General features: G+C 36.7%; 1 protein-coding gene across 3 annotated transcripts in view; it reads left to right on the top strand.

Moving 5' to 3' along the window:
- Positions 1-1,620: 1,620 nt before the first annotated feature.
- LOC115224877 (ras-related protein Rab-27B-like) overlaps positions 1,621-15,000 on the top strand; it is a 31,698-nt gene continuing 18,318 nt past the window's right edge. For all 3 annotated transcript variants that reach the window (XM_029795834.2, XM_036514087.1, XM_036514084.1), the window contains exon 1: positions 1,621-1,813. The gene's annotated coding sequence lies outside the window, so the exon portion shown is untranslated. The remainder of the gene's footprint in view (positions 1,814-15,000) is intronic.

Raw genomic sequence — 15,000 nt, 5'->3', positions numbered from 1 at the left:
CCCTCTCTCCCTCTCACTATCTCTCTCTCTCTCTATCTATCTCTCTATCTATCTATCTCTAACTCTATCTCATTCACTCACTCCATTGAGATGAACGTCATAAGACCTGGAGAGGGATGGGCTCCGCAAGGTTTTAAAAAGAGCCAAGGCGCAGACGTGGCTGTGTGGCAAAAAGCTTCTTAACCACATGGTATTGGATTCAATCTCACTGCGTGACACCTTTGGCAATTGTCTTCTATAGCCTCGGGCCGAACAGAACCTTGTGAGTGGATTTGGTGTGTGTATGTGAGTGTGTGCGTGTGTGTGTGTGTGTGTGTGAGTGTGTGCGAGTGTCTTTGTATCTGTATGAGTGTGTGTATCTTTGTGTCTGTGTTTGTCCCCACCACCACCACTCAACAACCGGTGCTGGTGTGTTTACGTCCCCGTAACCTAACGGTTCAGCAAAACAGAACAACAGAATAAGTATCAAGTTTAAAATGAAAATAAGTACTGGGATCGATTCGTTCAACTAAAATTCTTCAAAGCAGTGCCCCAGCACGGCCGCAGTCTTGTGAGTGAAACAAATCACGATACGTCTTATAACTCGAAAATCTCCCCTACGAAACCCTCAGAGAACCCAAATATATATGTTAAGAAGGATGCCGTTCCATTTGGACAGTATCTGTGTTGCCTGTTTTGATCCATGTGTTTCTTGCATTCGGTAGTATTGTTGTTGTTGTTGTTGTTGATGATGATGATGATGTTTCTTTTTTTTCCTTACGAAGAATGATGAGGTGTGGGCCTGAGCAGAGTTTATAAGTTCTACATCACAGCGTTAGAGAAAGAGATGATGGATGATGATGATTATGATGACGACGATGATGATGACGACGACGACGACGAAGTTGACGGTGGTGGTGGTGGTGGTGGTATGTTGTTGTCGATTTGGTAGTGATGGTGGTCGTAGTCGTGGCCATCGTGGTCGTCGTCGTCGTCTTCGTGCAGCTGGTGTTAATGCTAGTAATAGATGTAATGGTGCTTAGGATGCCGGTAACGATGGTGGTGTTGATATGGTTGATAACGATGCAGGTAACATATAGTATATTTCATCTTTTATGGCCCCATGGAAATTTGCCATCATTCCACCATTCCAGTCTCGGATATATCTACGGGTTCGTCACTTGACACTAGCCATCATCATTACCATCATCACCACCACTGCCACTACCACCGCAGTCATCATCATCATCATCATCATCATCATCATCATTATCATCATCATCATCATTACCATCATCACCACCACTGCCACTACCACCACAATCATCATCATCATCATAATCATCATCATCATCATTATTATCATCATCATCATCATTATCATCATCATTTCTGCCGAAGATGACTTGGCTTTCATCATTTCGGGGTCGATAAAGTAAATACCAGTCAAGTTCTGAGGTCGATGCAGACGGCTAACTTCTCCCTACAAATTTCAGGCCATGTACCTATTGTAACAAAGAAAACAGTATTATTATGATGCAAATTTCGCTATCAGTCTCGGTCAAGTGCTGTCATTCTATGAGCGTTTTAGAAACGTTAGAATTGCTTGTGTGTTAGAAATCCTCTGACGTTGGAAATTCTATATTGGCAGCAAAGCCAACGCGATGTTAAAGAGATGTTCGCTGTAAGAGCGTCTCCATTGATCTTCAAATGTGTTTTGTGTTTTTGGTTTAAAAACCATTATTTTTCCCTTTTCAAGCTTTGGTCAGATCACGATGACATAACAAGGATAGAGAGACAGGGAGAGAGGGAGAAAGAGAGAGAGATCATAACGGTAAAACTATATTTATTTCAATACTTGTCTGTCTATGTGTCTAGAATATATTTCATATCGTACAGGTCAGATGACGGAAATGAAGATCAGAGTTATAAATCCTAACATTTCGAAGATCTTGTATTCGTTTATCATCAAAGACTATGGAACTTCGCTTAATATTTCTTAAAAGAACTTTGGCACGACTCTGAATCAAATACTATTTATGTTTTTTGTTTTGTTTTGTTTTTTTTATTATTGTATTTCTAATGTTCGTGTAGTTGCTGTTGTTGGTGGTGGTGTTTTTGTTGTACTTTTATGTGGCTGAGCTGTTGTTGTTGTACCACTAATATTGTTGTAGCAGAATTGCTTTCTAACATTTGTGATACTTTGGTTGCAGTTAATGTTAAGGTTGCGATATACGAATTAAATAATACACTGTGATGTGATTCGTTAAGAGGTGACGGTGGCTGGTGGTGGTGACGGCAGCAGTGTATGCCTACGTATATGCAAATTCATATATATGCGTGTGTATACATCTCTGTGTGCGTGTGTGTGCATGTGTGTATGTGTGTGTATGCATGTGTGTGTGTGTTTATGCATGTATATATACATGTAAATCTCGTCGTCGTCATCAGCTTTCCTCTCTTTTAGGAGACAACGAAAATGTTCCCTTCTCCCTTCTTATCCTTTTCTAACTCGCACCACTTCCGCTCTACGCCCAAAATATACCGACTCATTGTATGCAACGTCCATTTATGCCAATTCAAAAGCGATATGACAGCCAGTCCTTATTGCAGTCACCACAGATGAGAGCTGGTTCTTCGTGTAAAGTTGATAGCTTCCACTTTTGTCTTTTTAATGCCAGAAATTGGTTTCGATCGCTGTCCGTTTTAGTCACTCCTTCTTTAACAGTATATTTCCAGAAGAAATGGCTCTATGATATGTTCTCTTGCGACTATTTCATTGTGTGTGCTTAAGGGGAAAGCGCTTTTGCACATATCTTTATATCACAGGTAACGACGGTCTATTTGGACGCGATCTGCACTCAAGCATCCTTAGGGGTGCGATCGCCGTCCATCCGATACTCATGACCAGGCTGTTCCTATTAATGGCTTCAGACTCAATGTTAGATAACTTCAGATAATTACAGTCAATCGTAATTAAAAACTTGTCTTTTAATGCTAGGATATATATTAACAGATATACAATCTATCTTCAAAGCTGTTTTGAAGAGAGAAAGTTAATATGATGGCAAGCACCTAGGAATTTACTTGGAATTAGAATAACATTAACTTAGATAATCTGGCGGCAAAGTAGATAATCCAATATAGACGGATTATCCAATTTGCCGGATTAACTGAAAATAATCCGTAGTGTATCTACTCGCGCGAGCGTGTGTGTATGTGTATAATATATATGTGTATAATATATATGTGTATATCTTTTACTCTTTTACTTTTACTTTTTACTTGTTTCAGTCATTAGACTGCGGCCATGTTGGGGTACCATATATATATATATATATATATATATATATATATATATATATATATATATATATTATATATATATATATATATATATATATATATATTTATATAAGACATTAACTGTATAAAAGTCAATACGAAGTCTACTCCATCCAATGAGAGTTCAGTATTACTAAATGTTTCAACTACATGTACTTATTGCGCTACTAATATGTTCCCGTACATGCGTAGGTTTATCAGGCACCAATCAAAACCCTCGGTCATCTTGACTCAAAAAGAAAAATCGCACAGCACACTCTTCACGTCTGTACTCAACGCGTCACTGCGGGCGAATAGCACGACCTAGAGAAACGAAAATTTCTGAGCATGTTCAGGAAGGACTCGGCCACCTAATACCCAAGAGGATTTTGCTCGCGCATTATTATTTTGTGCAAAAAAATAATCAAGGTCAAATATTTTTTGACTACACCTCGTATATGTATAGATTTTGATTCTATGACAGCTCCTCAATAGGGCAATCAAGACATCGCTTTGCTAAAACCAACAAGAAGGACATCTTTGACTAATTTCCCAACTATTCTGAACCTTGTCTTTCAAAGCCAGCTTCCCCTCCAATTCTTATTATCTTCCATCACAGAACATGACAGTTTCTTAATTGCACATTAACATAATTATGTCAGCACGACTGGCGAAATACAGCTTAATTATACGAGAGGTATTCCATATTAATGGTTGTCTAAGCCGAGATATGGAATTAATTTAATCAAAGACAGCAAAATTTAAATATTAAACAGAACTATTTCTCTTCTTCCTCATTTCCTCAACTGTATTTTGCTAATCTGTATTTTTGCTTGTTTGTTTGATTGTTTGTTTTGGTGGCGGGGACACCTTATCTTGAAACAGGAAGAAAATAATAACAACGACAATATCAACAATAACAAGTAAAATTATATTTCTGTTTAGTTCGTCACAAAAACAGCAAACATGACAGCGTTAAAAACTGACATAATGTACAATTCAGTGCAGGCTTATACGCTATGCAAACATTCCCTGCGATGTGGTTAATAATAATAATAATAATAATAATAATAATAATAATAATAATAATAATAATAATAATAATAATAATAATCCTTTCTGCTGAAGGCACAAGGCCTGAAATTTTGGGGGAGTGGGTAAGTCGATTATCGACCGCAAAAAGATGGAAGGCAAAGTCGACCTCGGCGGGATTTGATAATAATAATAATATAATAATAATAATAATATTAATAATAATAATAAAATAATAATAATAATAATAATAATAATAATAATAATAATAATAATAATAATAATAATAATAATAATAATAATAATAATAATAATAATCCCTTCTTTATTGGCCTCAAGGACCGAACACAAAACAAATAGGGACAATACAACACAAGGGACGAGTGGTGGGGTTGGCACAATGTCGTGTGTAAAATAAATAACAAATAACAATAAAATTAAAGAATAAAAATTCTCCAAATTGGGGCGGGTTCTTCACAGAGACAACCGAAGAACCCTACACATCCTGGTTACCCCGACCACCAGGGGCACCTCAGCAGGTGCCTCTCTCCTTCTCAACTCCTCCAGTTTACAAGCGAATGTTCAGAGTAGGTTCATTCATACGAGCTATCCCTCGCTACATTCACCCACCTTTCAACAAAAATACTGAGGGGCAGTACTTCCCACTCCACCCTCACTTTTTTTTTCAAGTAAAATATTCAAGGTCTTGTTGCAATACGAGGCAGTGGTTCTTAAGTCTTGTAATCTTAATTGATTTGGGAAATGTTATCATGTGCATGTTTTGTCTTCGTGTAAAAGGTACAGCAAATATTCTGCTCAGTACCACAGAACTGTTTGTAAGTTGTTCGACCTTAACGAATTGAGCAGTGCACCTAGAGTAATTCGAAGAAGGAGGGAGGATACGGGAGGAGGAAAGTAGTAGTAGTAGTAGTAGTAGTAGTAGTAGTAGTAGTAGTAGTAGTAGTAGTATAGTAGTAGTAGTATGGTTATTATTATTACGATGGCGATCGTTTGGCAGAATCGATACAACTTCAGATGAAATATCCTGAATTATTTAATTAAGTCTCTTAATGTTTTGATTTCAAATCCTGTTGAGGTCATTTTTGTTTTCCATTTTCGCACATTTGATAAAATTACCTTCTCAGTTTGAAATTGTAGCTATGTGATTACTACGTAAGAATTAATTTCTGTTATAATTATTTATTCAGAAGTTGAAGAGCAGCGCTTCATGGTCCCTTTCAGGAGTCCTTGAAACTGGCAGTAGTCCGATTATTTGATCGAATTGTTTACAACGGGCTAGACTCCACTAAAGGCATCCAAGGACCAAGTAGAAATGTTAAACTGCATGAAAAAATTAACTCTGCCAACCAGGAACATGAAGGATCAATCTGACAAGTTACCACATAGATTCAGTCTGCTATATTTCACTCTCAGGGTTTGGGGTGATCAGAGGCTATGGTAGAAGGTACTTGCCTAAGATGCTATGCAATGGGGACTTCTTAACTACACAAAAAGAGTGAGTTTATTAGGTGAGTGAGCTGACAGAATCGGTCGGGTACTGGAAAAATTGCTTTGCGGCATTAATTCCGGCTCTTTACTCCTAAGTTCAAATAGCACTGGATTTAACTCCGCCTTTCACCCCAGTGCGGCGATTAAATAAAGTACCAGTCAATAAAGTACCAGTTGGTGATATAGACCAACTCTGCCGCCCTTATCAAAGATTGCTGCTTTTGTGCTTAAATAAGAGACTATTTTATGATTACTGAGAAATCAGAATAAGGTTTTAAAATGTGTAGTCTTTGAAGGTTTCTGGAAGCACAGTCAGATTCTCTTATTACTCTGTTCTAACCCTGATCCAGCAGACATATGACTAAAACCATTCTAGCAGTGTCCATCCCATACTTTTATATATCTTTTATATATATTATATATATATATATATTTGACAAGAGCTGGACTTCACCAAATGTCTGTAAAGATTGGAAACATCCTGCTCAATGAGTGTTAGCGGGAGGGTTGTAGTATCTTACAAACTCACCACAGTTGTTATTGTTGATGTTGTTGTAATTGTTCTTTGACTCAGCAGACCTAACATCGAAGATATTCTGATCGTGACCTTCCTGTCTTATCTCAGACTACATTATGTAATATGTTCTTCTGTACTTTAATGACTGCGGAGTGAGATTTGAGGGAGATTTTACTGATATTTCTAGTACTTTGAGCGGCATCGTATAGACACCATCATAGGAACTGAAACTGTAGATGTAATAGACAAAAAGGAGACGCTATGAAAAGCTTACTACATGCTCAGATAGTCCCAACTCTTTAAAAGGATTCCTCAAATGTATCCAATATCACTTGAACAAATGCAGATCATCTAAGTCGCATATAAATTGAATATCCATGAGGTTAGAAAATAGAGTAGTGAAAGCTTTCTACATTTTTGGTGTTACACAAACCCGAAGAATTTTATCTGAATGAGATTATTTGCATATTTATTCGTATCACGTCTAGGCAGGTTCAAATGCAAAATACGCTCGTTGTTGTAATGGATATCTCAGGAGATCTCACTGTACACGGTGCAGACAACACTAAATAATCAATTTTAATATAGAACTTTTTTACTTGAGGAGGACAGAACTAAATGTATCTTCTTCATATAGTGTCCGAATTCCAAGTAGACACGTGAGCCAGTCATCATCCTTGATCATCCTCTAACTGGTATGTATATATATATATGTACATACATATTTAAACCAATAAGCGATTATTTATAATCTTAAATGTCATAACAGTTTAAATAAAACAAGAGGCTAATGTGTGCATCACTTTATTGATGTACATCTGTCTAATGACTGTGTCTTGTTTCAGAGAGTATCTAGTAAAATTTCAGTAATGCCCCTTTGGACTTTATGGAATAAGTTCAAACGCATGGTTTTATTTGCCAATACATATTCCTGCCCTCTTTGCAAGCAGCACGCATACGTCTGTTGACGTTACAGTATCTGAAGGGGTTCCTAACATGTCCTCCAGTGTGGATCTTTTTGCCAATAATGTATCTTCTCCGGTTTGTCTCCGTCCTTGGATTCTTGGATTGTGTTGGTTGATGATGGCGTAACAATAGAATGTGATGACGGAAGCAAAACGAGGCACTTCACTGCCAGAATATGAGTCGATTAAACAATGAATTTTACCTTCTATTGAGGATTAATGAAAGGAATTGGCGGTGTTCCCTTTAGATGTATTCTGGACATCGACAATGATGCATTGATGTAGCATGTTCGGGTGGACTTTCAGATTGAGCATTATAGGAAATAACCGGATATCCTCAGTCCATAGTTTGTCAATAGTATTAGGGGTTATATCAGCTGATAGCCGCACGGGCACGGACGTACAAACAACAGAGAATGGCTAAAATGCAGTGGAGTCCGCGATATTGATCTACACGAGATGAAGTGTTCAGGATATTTTAGTTGTGTCGCGTGAGAACAACCGAGTCGTGCAGCGGAGCCACCAAAATGAATATTTTGCTGCTTTGCTTCAACAAAGAAGACAGGAGGGTGCTTATATATCATTTGACAGTACAAAAGTGGCGGAGTTGTTATTTGATCCATGTCAGATCTGATCGAACAGATTCGTTGATGAAAGGCATTGTGTTCATGGCCATCCAGCTTCTTAACATGTATCAAATGTGTTTTTTTTTTGTTTTGTTTTTTACTTCTTTAAGACAGTATGATGTGCTTTGAGACAGATTTGGCTACTAATTTTAGCAAGTCGAGTAACCACAACAAGGCTTCCGTGATGGATGAGGCTGAAAGATATATGATTTTTTTTTTTTGATTTTTGTTGTAGTTTTTGTTTTGTTTTCCATTTCCACCACATCTTCATTCTCCTATATCACTTAAAGTGAGATATGAGAAAGATGGTGGAGCAAAGCTGTAAAATTATTGAGTGATATGTGTGATAAGGTAGATTATAAGAGTCAGACCCAAACATCCAACAGCAACAACAGCAACAGCAACAGACAAATATTAAGTTAAACACAATATATCTTACTGATTAAAATATGAGTTCTAACCGACATTGATACAGCGGTAACAGATTAATTTTCGTATTATTTATTTCATTCTTGTAGAATTTCTTGGATTCAATCAACGGTTTGAATTCTTAAAATATTGGTTCCATGTTCGATACAGATGTTTGACATTAATGGATTAATTCTCCTTCTTATTTCTTTCTCATTCTTTCTCATTGCTTTCATTTATTTTAACACGTAATCTCTCTCTCTTTCTCTCTCTCTCTTTCTTTCTCTCTCTCTCTTTCTTTCTCTCTCTCTCTTTCTTTCTCTCTCTCTCTTTCTTTCTCTCTCTCTCTCTTTCTTTCTCTCTCTATTTTTTCTCTCTCTCTTTCTTTCTCTCTCTCTCTTTCTTTCTCTCTCTATTTCTCTCTCTCTCTTTCTCATCACTTTCATTTATTTTAACACGTACTCTCTCTCTCTCTCTTTCTCTTTCTCTTTCTCTCTCTCTCTCTCTCTTTCTCATCACTTTCATTTATTTTAACACGTACTCTCTCTCTCTCTCTCTCTCTTTCTCTTTCTCTCTCTCTCTCATTCTCTCTCTCTCTCTTTCTCATCACTATCATTTATTTTAACACTACTCTCTCCCTTTCTGCTTCTCTGCTTCTCTTTTATCCTCTTTATCCCTCCCTCTCTCTCTTTCTTTCTAACTCTCTCCTTGCCTTTCTGTCTTTCTCTAACTTTCTCTCCCCCACCTCTCTCTCTCTCTTTCTCTCTCCTTGCCTCTCTCTTCCTCTCTTTTCCTCTCTCTCTCCCACCATCTTTCTCTCTCTCTCTCTCTCTCCACCTCTCTCTTTCTCTCTCTCTTCCAACTCTCTCTCTTTCTCTCTCTCTCTCTCTCTCTCACGCTCCCCCCTTGTATCTCATCGAAGATCAGATGACGTCCTTTTTCACTTTTGCCCCGACTTGCTAATGGAAATAACAGCCAAACTTTCATCAAACTTTCACCTTCCAAATATTAGTCGAACCGAGGTTAGAGAAAATATCATTTGGTCAAATGCCACACCGTTGGATCAAGCCTGAGACCTCGTAATTGCGAAGCGAATTTCTTAACTAGTCAGTCATACTGCACCTGGATGCATGATGTTTGTATGCATGTCTGTACGCGAAGGGGTATCCTAAAGAAGCCGAAATTTTGCAATATCATTTTATTCATTTAGTTTTACATGTATATAATTTTATCGTCTTCAAAGAATTCTCCATTTGACGCAATACATCGGTCCCGACACGCTTTCCACTGTTCGAAGCAATTCTGGAACTCTTGTGATGCCTTTTTACGTCTCCGTCGTTTTTTTTTCTTCTTTTCTTCCACATCTGCAAAACGTTTTCCTTCAAGAAGTTTTTTTTTTCATTCGGTGGGAACAAAAAAAAAGTCGCAGGGAGCTTGAAGATGGATAAGCGGGGTCATACCATTTTTGGTCAAAAACTGTCTTACACTCAAGCGCATTGTCATGATGAGACCACTACTCTCCACTTCACCACTAGTCGGGACGGTTTCGTCTCGCCGTGTCTCACAAACGCTTCAGAACTGCCAAGTAAAATGTCTGGTTAACAGCTTGACCAAGAGGAACAAATTCTGTGTGGACAATTCCTTTCGCATCAATGGAACAAATCAGCATCGTCTTGATGTTGGACTTCACTTGATGCACTTTGGGGTGGGGGGGCGTGGTGACATTGAATGGTTTCATATGCCCGTCTCTCAACACCTCCCCTTCTCTTCTTCTCTCCTTCTCTCTTTCTGTCTATCTACCTATCTATCAATTTCCTACTTTTTCATATTTTATAAAAGGAAATTCTGTTTTCAGATGTTTCTAGTGTAGGGCATATGGCGTAGTGGTTAAGAGCGCGGGCTACTAATTCCAAGATTCCAAGTTCGATTCCAGGCAGTAACCTGAATAATAATAATAATAATAATAATAATAATAATAATAATAATAGTAATAGTAATAGTAATAATAATAATAATAATAATAGTAATAATAATAATAATCTCAACAGGCATGATAGAGCTGTACAATATATTCACTGGGTAATCTGCAAAAACCTGGATTTGCCCCATGAAAAAAAAATGGTGGGAACACAAACCACCTCCAGTGCTTGAAAATGAACACATCTCACTCCTCTGGAACTTCCCCATTTAAACTGACAGAAAGATAGATGCAAATCGGCCAGACATCATATTGAAAGACTTCAAACAAAGAACATGCCTCCTCATTGATATGACTGTCCCAATCGATATAACGTATCTGTCAAGACCTACCAAAAACTGAGCAACTATAAAGATCTTGAAATAGAAATCAGCAAAGTGTGCAACCTGAAGACTAAAACAATACCTGTTGTCATAGGTGTCCTGGGAATGATAGCAAAAGGGATTGATCGCTACCTAACTCAGATACCAGGAAACCCCAAAATGACAGAAATTCAAAGGATAGTGCTCATGGGAACTGCTCATATCCTACGCAAAATACTTTCTATGTAATCTCAAGTTTTAAAACAAGCATAATTTCCGTTTGTTTTTTTTTGGGGGGGGGGTAGACATTCACTAGTACAACACTAAATACAAAACCAAATATATGGCACACTAGGCATAACAACATCACGAACTTCCAACCTGTTGTCTCTTGAGGTCTCTGGGTGAGACTTGGAGCCAACTTGTACAAATATAAAGCAAAAGTCAAACATAGAATAATAATAATAATAATAATAATAATAATAATAATAATAATAATAATAATAATAATAATAATAATAACATCAAAAAATACCTTAGAAATGAGAACCCAGGTTCGAAATTTCCCCAAGACACTTGATGAAGGCTGGAGGGTGTATCAGCCGAAACAAACAAGATGAGGACAAATATCCGTCAAATGTAATAATGTAAATAATGTAAAAACTTACATATTAGCAAAAATTACATATTAGACTAATCTATATATAACATAAATTTACTCTCAACATCTCCCCTTCTTCTCTCCTTCTCTCTTCTATCTATCTACCTATCTATCAATTTCCTACTTTTTCATATTTTATAAAAGAAAATTCTGTTTTCAGATGTTTCTAGTGTAGGGCATATGGCGTAGTGGTTAAGAGCGCGGGCTACTAATTCCAAGATTCCAAGTTCGATTCCAGGCAGTAACCTGAATAATAATAATAATAATAATAATAATATAATAATAATAATAATATAATAGTAATAGTAATAGTAATAATAATAATAATAATAATAGTAATAATAATAATAATCTCAACAGGCATGATAGAGCTGTACAATATATTCACTGGGTAATCTGCAAAAACCTGGATTTGCCCCATGAAAAAAAAATGGTGGGAACACAAACCACCTCCAGTGCTTGAAAATGAACACATCTCACTCCTCTGGAACTTCCCCATTTAAACTGACAGAAAGATAGATGCAAATCGGCCAGACATCATATTGAAAGACTTCAAACAAAGAACATGCCTCCTCATTGATATGACTGTCCCAATCGATATAAACGTATCTGTCAAGACCTACCAAAAACTGAGCAACTATAAAGATCTTGAAATAGAAATCAGCAAAGTGTGCAACCTGAAGACTAAAACAATACCTGTTGTCATAGGTGTCCTGGGAATGATAGCAAAAGGGATTGATCGCTACCTAACTCAGATACCAGGAAACCCCAAAATGACAGAAATTCAAAGGATAGTGCTCATGGGAACTGCTCATATCCTACGCAAAATACTTTCTATGTAATCTCAAGTTTTAAAACAAGCATAATTTCCGTTTGTGTTTTTTTTTTTGGGGGGGGGTAGACATTCACTAGTACAACACTAAATACAAAACCAAATATATGGCACACTAGGCATAACAACATCACGAACTTCCAACCTGTTGTCTCTTGAGGTCTCTGGGTGAGACTTGGAGCCAACTTGTACAATATAAAGCAAAAGTCAAACATAGAATAATAATAATAATAATAATAATAATAATAATAATAATAATAATAATAATATAATAATAATAATAACATCAAAAAATACCTTAGAAATGAGAACCCAGGTTCGAAATTTCCCCAAGACACTTGATGAAGGCTGGAGGGTGTATCAGCCGAAACAAACAAGATGAGGACAAATATCCGTCAAATGTAATAATGTAAATAATGTAAAAACTTACATATTAGCAAAAATTACATATTAGACTAATCTATATATAACATAAATTTACTCTCAACATCTCCCCTTCTTCTCTCCTTCTCTCTTTCTATCTATCTACCTATCTATCAATTTCCTACTTTTTCATATTTTATAAAAGGAAATTCTGTTTTCAGATGTTTCTAGTGTAGGGGGTATATATATCGAAAGAACTAAGTTCAATAAATTTCATTAAAATAGTTAAGGCTACAGCTTTGTACAAAGAGGATTCTAAAGTTTTGTAGGCAGGGCCTTTCTTTATTTCATATACTAAATATGGATATCTTTATATCTTTTATCGTTAGATCTGAAGTTTAAATTTATCATCAATTTATCTTTCTAATTCATATTCCTGTTTGGTCAGACTGACATTGCTGTGTTTAACTTTATTGATTTACTATTTCCTCTCGTCTTTTCTGCAATATTCTTCCATTTTCTTGGGATTTCATTTAATTTTTGTTTTTCAAATATTCCGAAAGCAAGATGGAAGGTGCGTCTCATTTGATTGATAATTTATTCAAATTCTATTCTCATTTCTCCCTGAAGTAGTATATTTTTATCTCTCAGTCTCAACAAATAGTTGAAATAGCCTATTGAGTCTTATTTGGGGTTTATCTTATTACTTCATGGCCAACAACAAGTATTTCAATTATGATTCATATCTGAAAACTCGTTTATTATCGTCAAATGATAGTAAAAATACGTCTTCGTAGATATATCATGTATCAAACCAGTATATGTTTCCATCTCTCAGAAGACATCGTTCCATCTCACACAGAATTTCCAAAGAATAAAATTATGCCTACAGCATCATAAATTAAATTTTAATTAATTAACGTTTCTCGGTTCAACATAGTAAATATGTTAGCGCGTAGTTACCGCTATTTATTCAAGCAGAGCATAATTTTTTGTATATTACCTTACTTAGTGTAATATACAACTTAGTGTTGTTCGCATATATAAGTGTTTCCAGTAATGAGAAGGGCGCGTAATCCTTCACAGCACAGCTTGACTTATCTGCGACTGATCCAATGGCAAGGAGCAGATCCAGGAAGAGTGAGGTCAGAGAGAAGATGTAGCGAACTGTAGCTTCCACGGTATGTAGTGCAACCCCTGGCTGTTAGTTGCAAGGCATGGAGGTCCGTGTATGATGCTGGGTTGGAGCGATTTGAAACCAAACGCAAGAGGCTGCATGAAAGAGGAGACGTCGTCATCAATCGCTAGCGGGTGTTGTTCGGGGTCACTTTCAGTGCTCTCATTACCAGGGGACCTGACATCGCGTATTGGTCTTGTTGGCCAAGTCCGCTCACATGAGAAACACTGTGTGCTGGAGACAGACGAGGATGAATGCCCTGGATCAACTATGATGGGATATCATAAGCAAGCAAGCAAGCAATGTACACACACACACACACACACGTGAAGGTGCATCATGGCTCAGTGGTTAAAGCGTCGGGCTCACAATCACGAGGTAGTAAGTTTTATTTCGAGACCGGGCTGTGTGTTATGTTCTTGAGCAAGAAACTTTATTTCACGTTGATCCGGTTCACTCAGCTGTAGAAATGAGTTGTGACGTCACTGGGGCCAAGCTGTATCTGTCTTTCCTTTCCTTTGGATAACATCGGTGGCGTGGAGAGGGGAGGCTGGTATGCATGGGCAAATGCTGGCCTTCCACAAACAACCTTACCCGGACTTGTGCCTTGGAGAGGAACTTTCTAGATGCAATTCCATGGTCATTCATAACTGAAGGGGGTGGCCTTTACCCAATATATATATAATATATATATATATATATATATATATATATATATAATATATATATATATATATATATATATATAGAGAGAGAGAGAGAGAGAGAGGAGAGAGAGAGAGAGAGAGGAGAGAGAGAGAGAGAGAGAGAGAGATAGATAGATAGATAGATAGATAGATAGATTAGATAGATAGATAGATAGATAGATAGATGCACATATGCGTATGTAAGTAAACATAAACGCGTATATACACATACAAGGATACAGATACGTACCCTAAACAAGAAGAGGGGGGACATATAGACAGGCAGACAGAATAAAATCCCAAGTATAATGAAAAAAAAAAATGGTATGATTAGGATATAACACACAAATAATAATATAGAGATTTAACCAAGCTAAATACGCGGTTGTAAAAGCGCCAGACAATAAAATAAAACGAAACGATAACAATTTAGCAGTGTGTACAATGAAAATTCATTACGTCAACTGGAAAGATATGGAAGAGCTAATGTTCTGGTTATCAAAGTGAAAGAATTAAATAAGGAAAATAGATATATATACATACAAACATGTATATAAATATATGAATATAAATATATATGTATACACACACACACACACACACACACATATATATATATATATATATATATATATATATAT

The sequence above is a fragment of the Octopus sinensis genome, linkage group LG2 (genome assembly GCF_006345805.1).
Source record: "Octopus sinensis linkage group LG2, ASM634580v1, whole genome shotgun sequence".
Lineage (NCBI taxonomy): Eukaryota > Metazoa > Mollusca > Cephalopoda > Octopoda > Octopodidae > Octopus > Octopus sinensis.
Note: the sequence above shows the minus strand (reverse complement) of the source record. Positions and strands in the feature narration are given on the sequence as shown.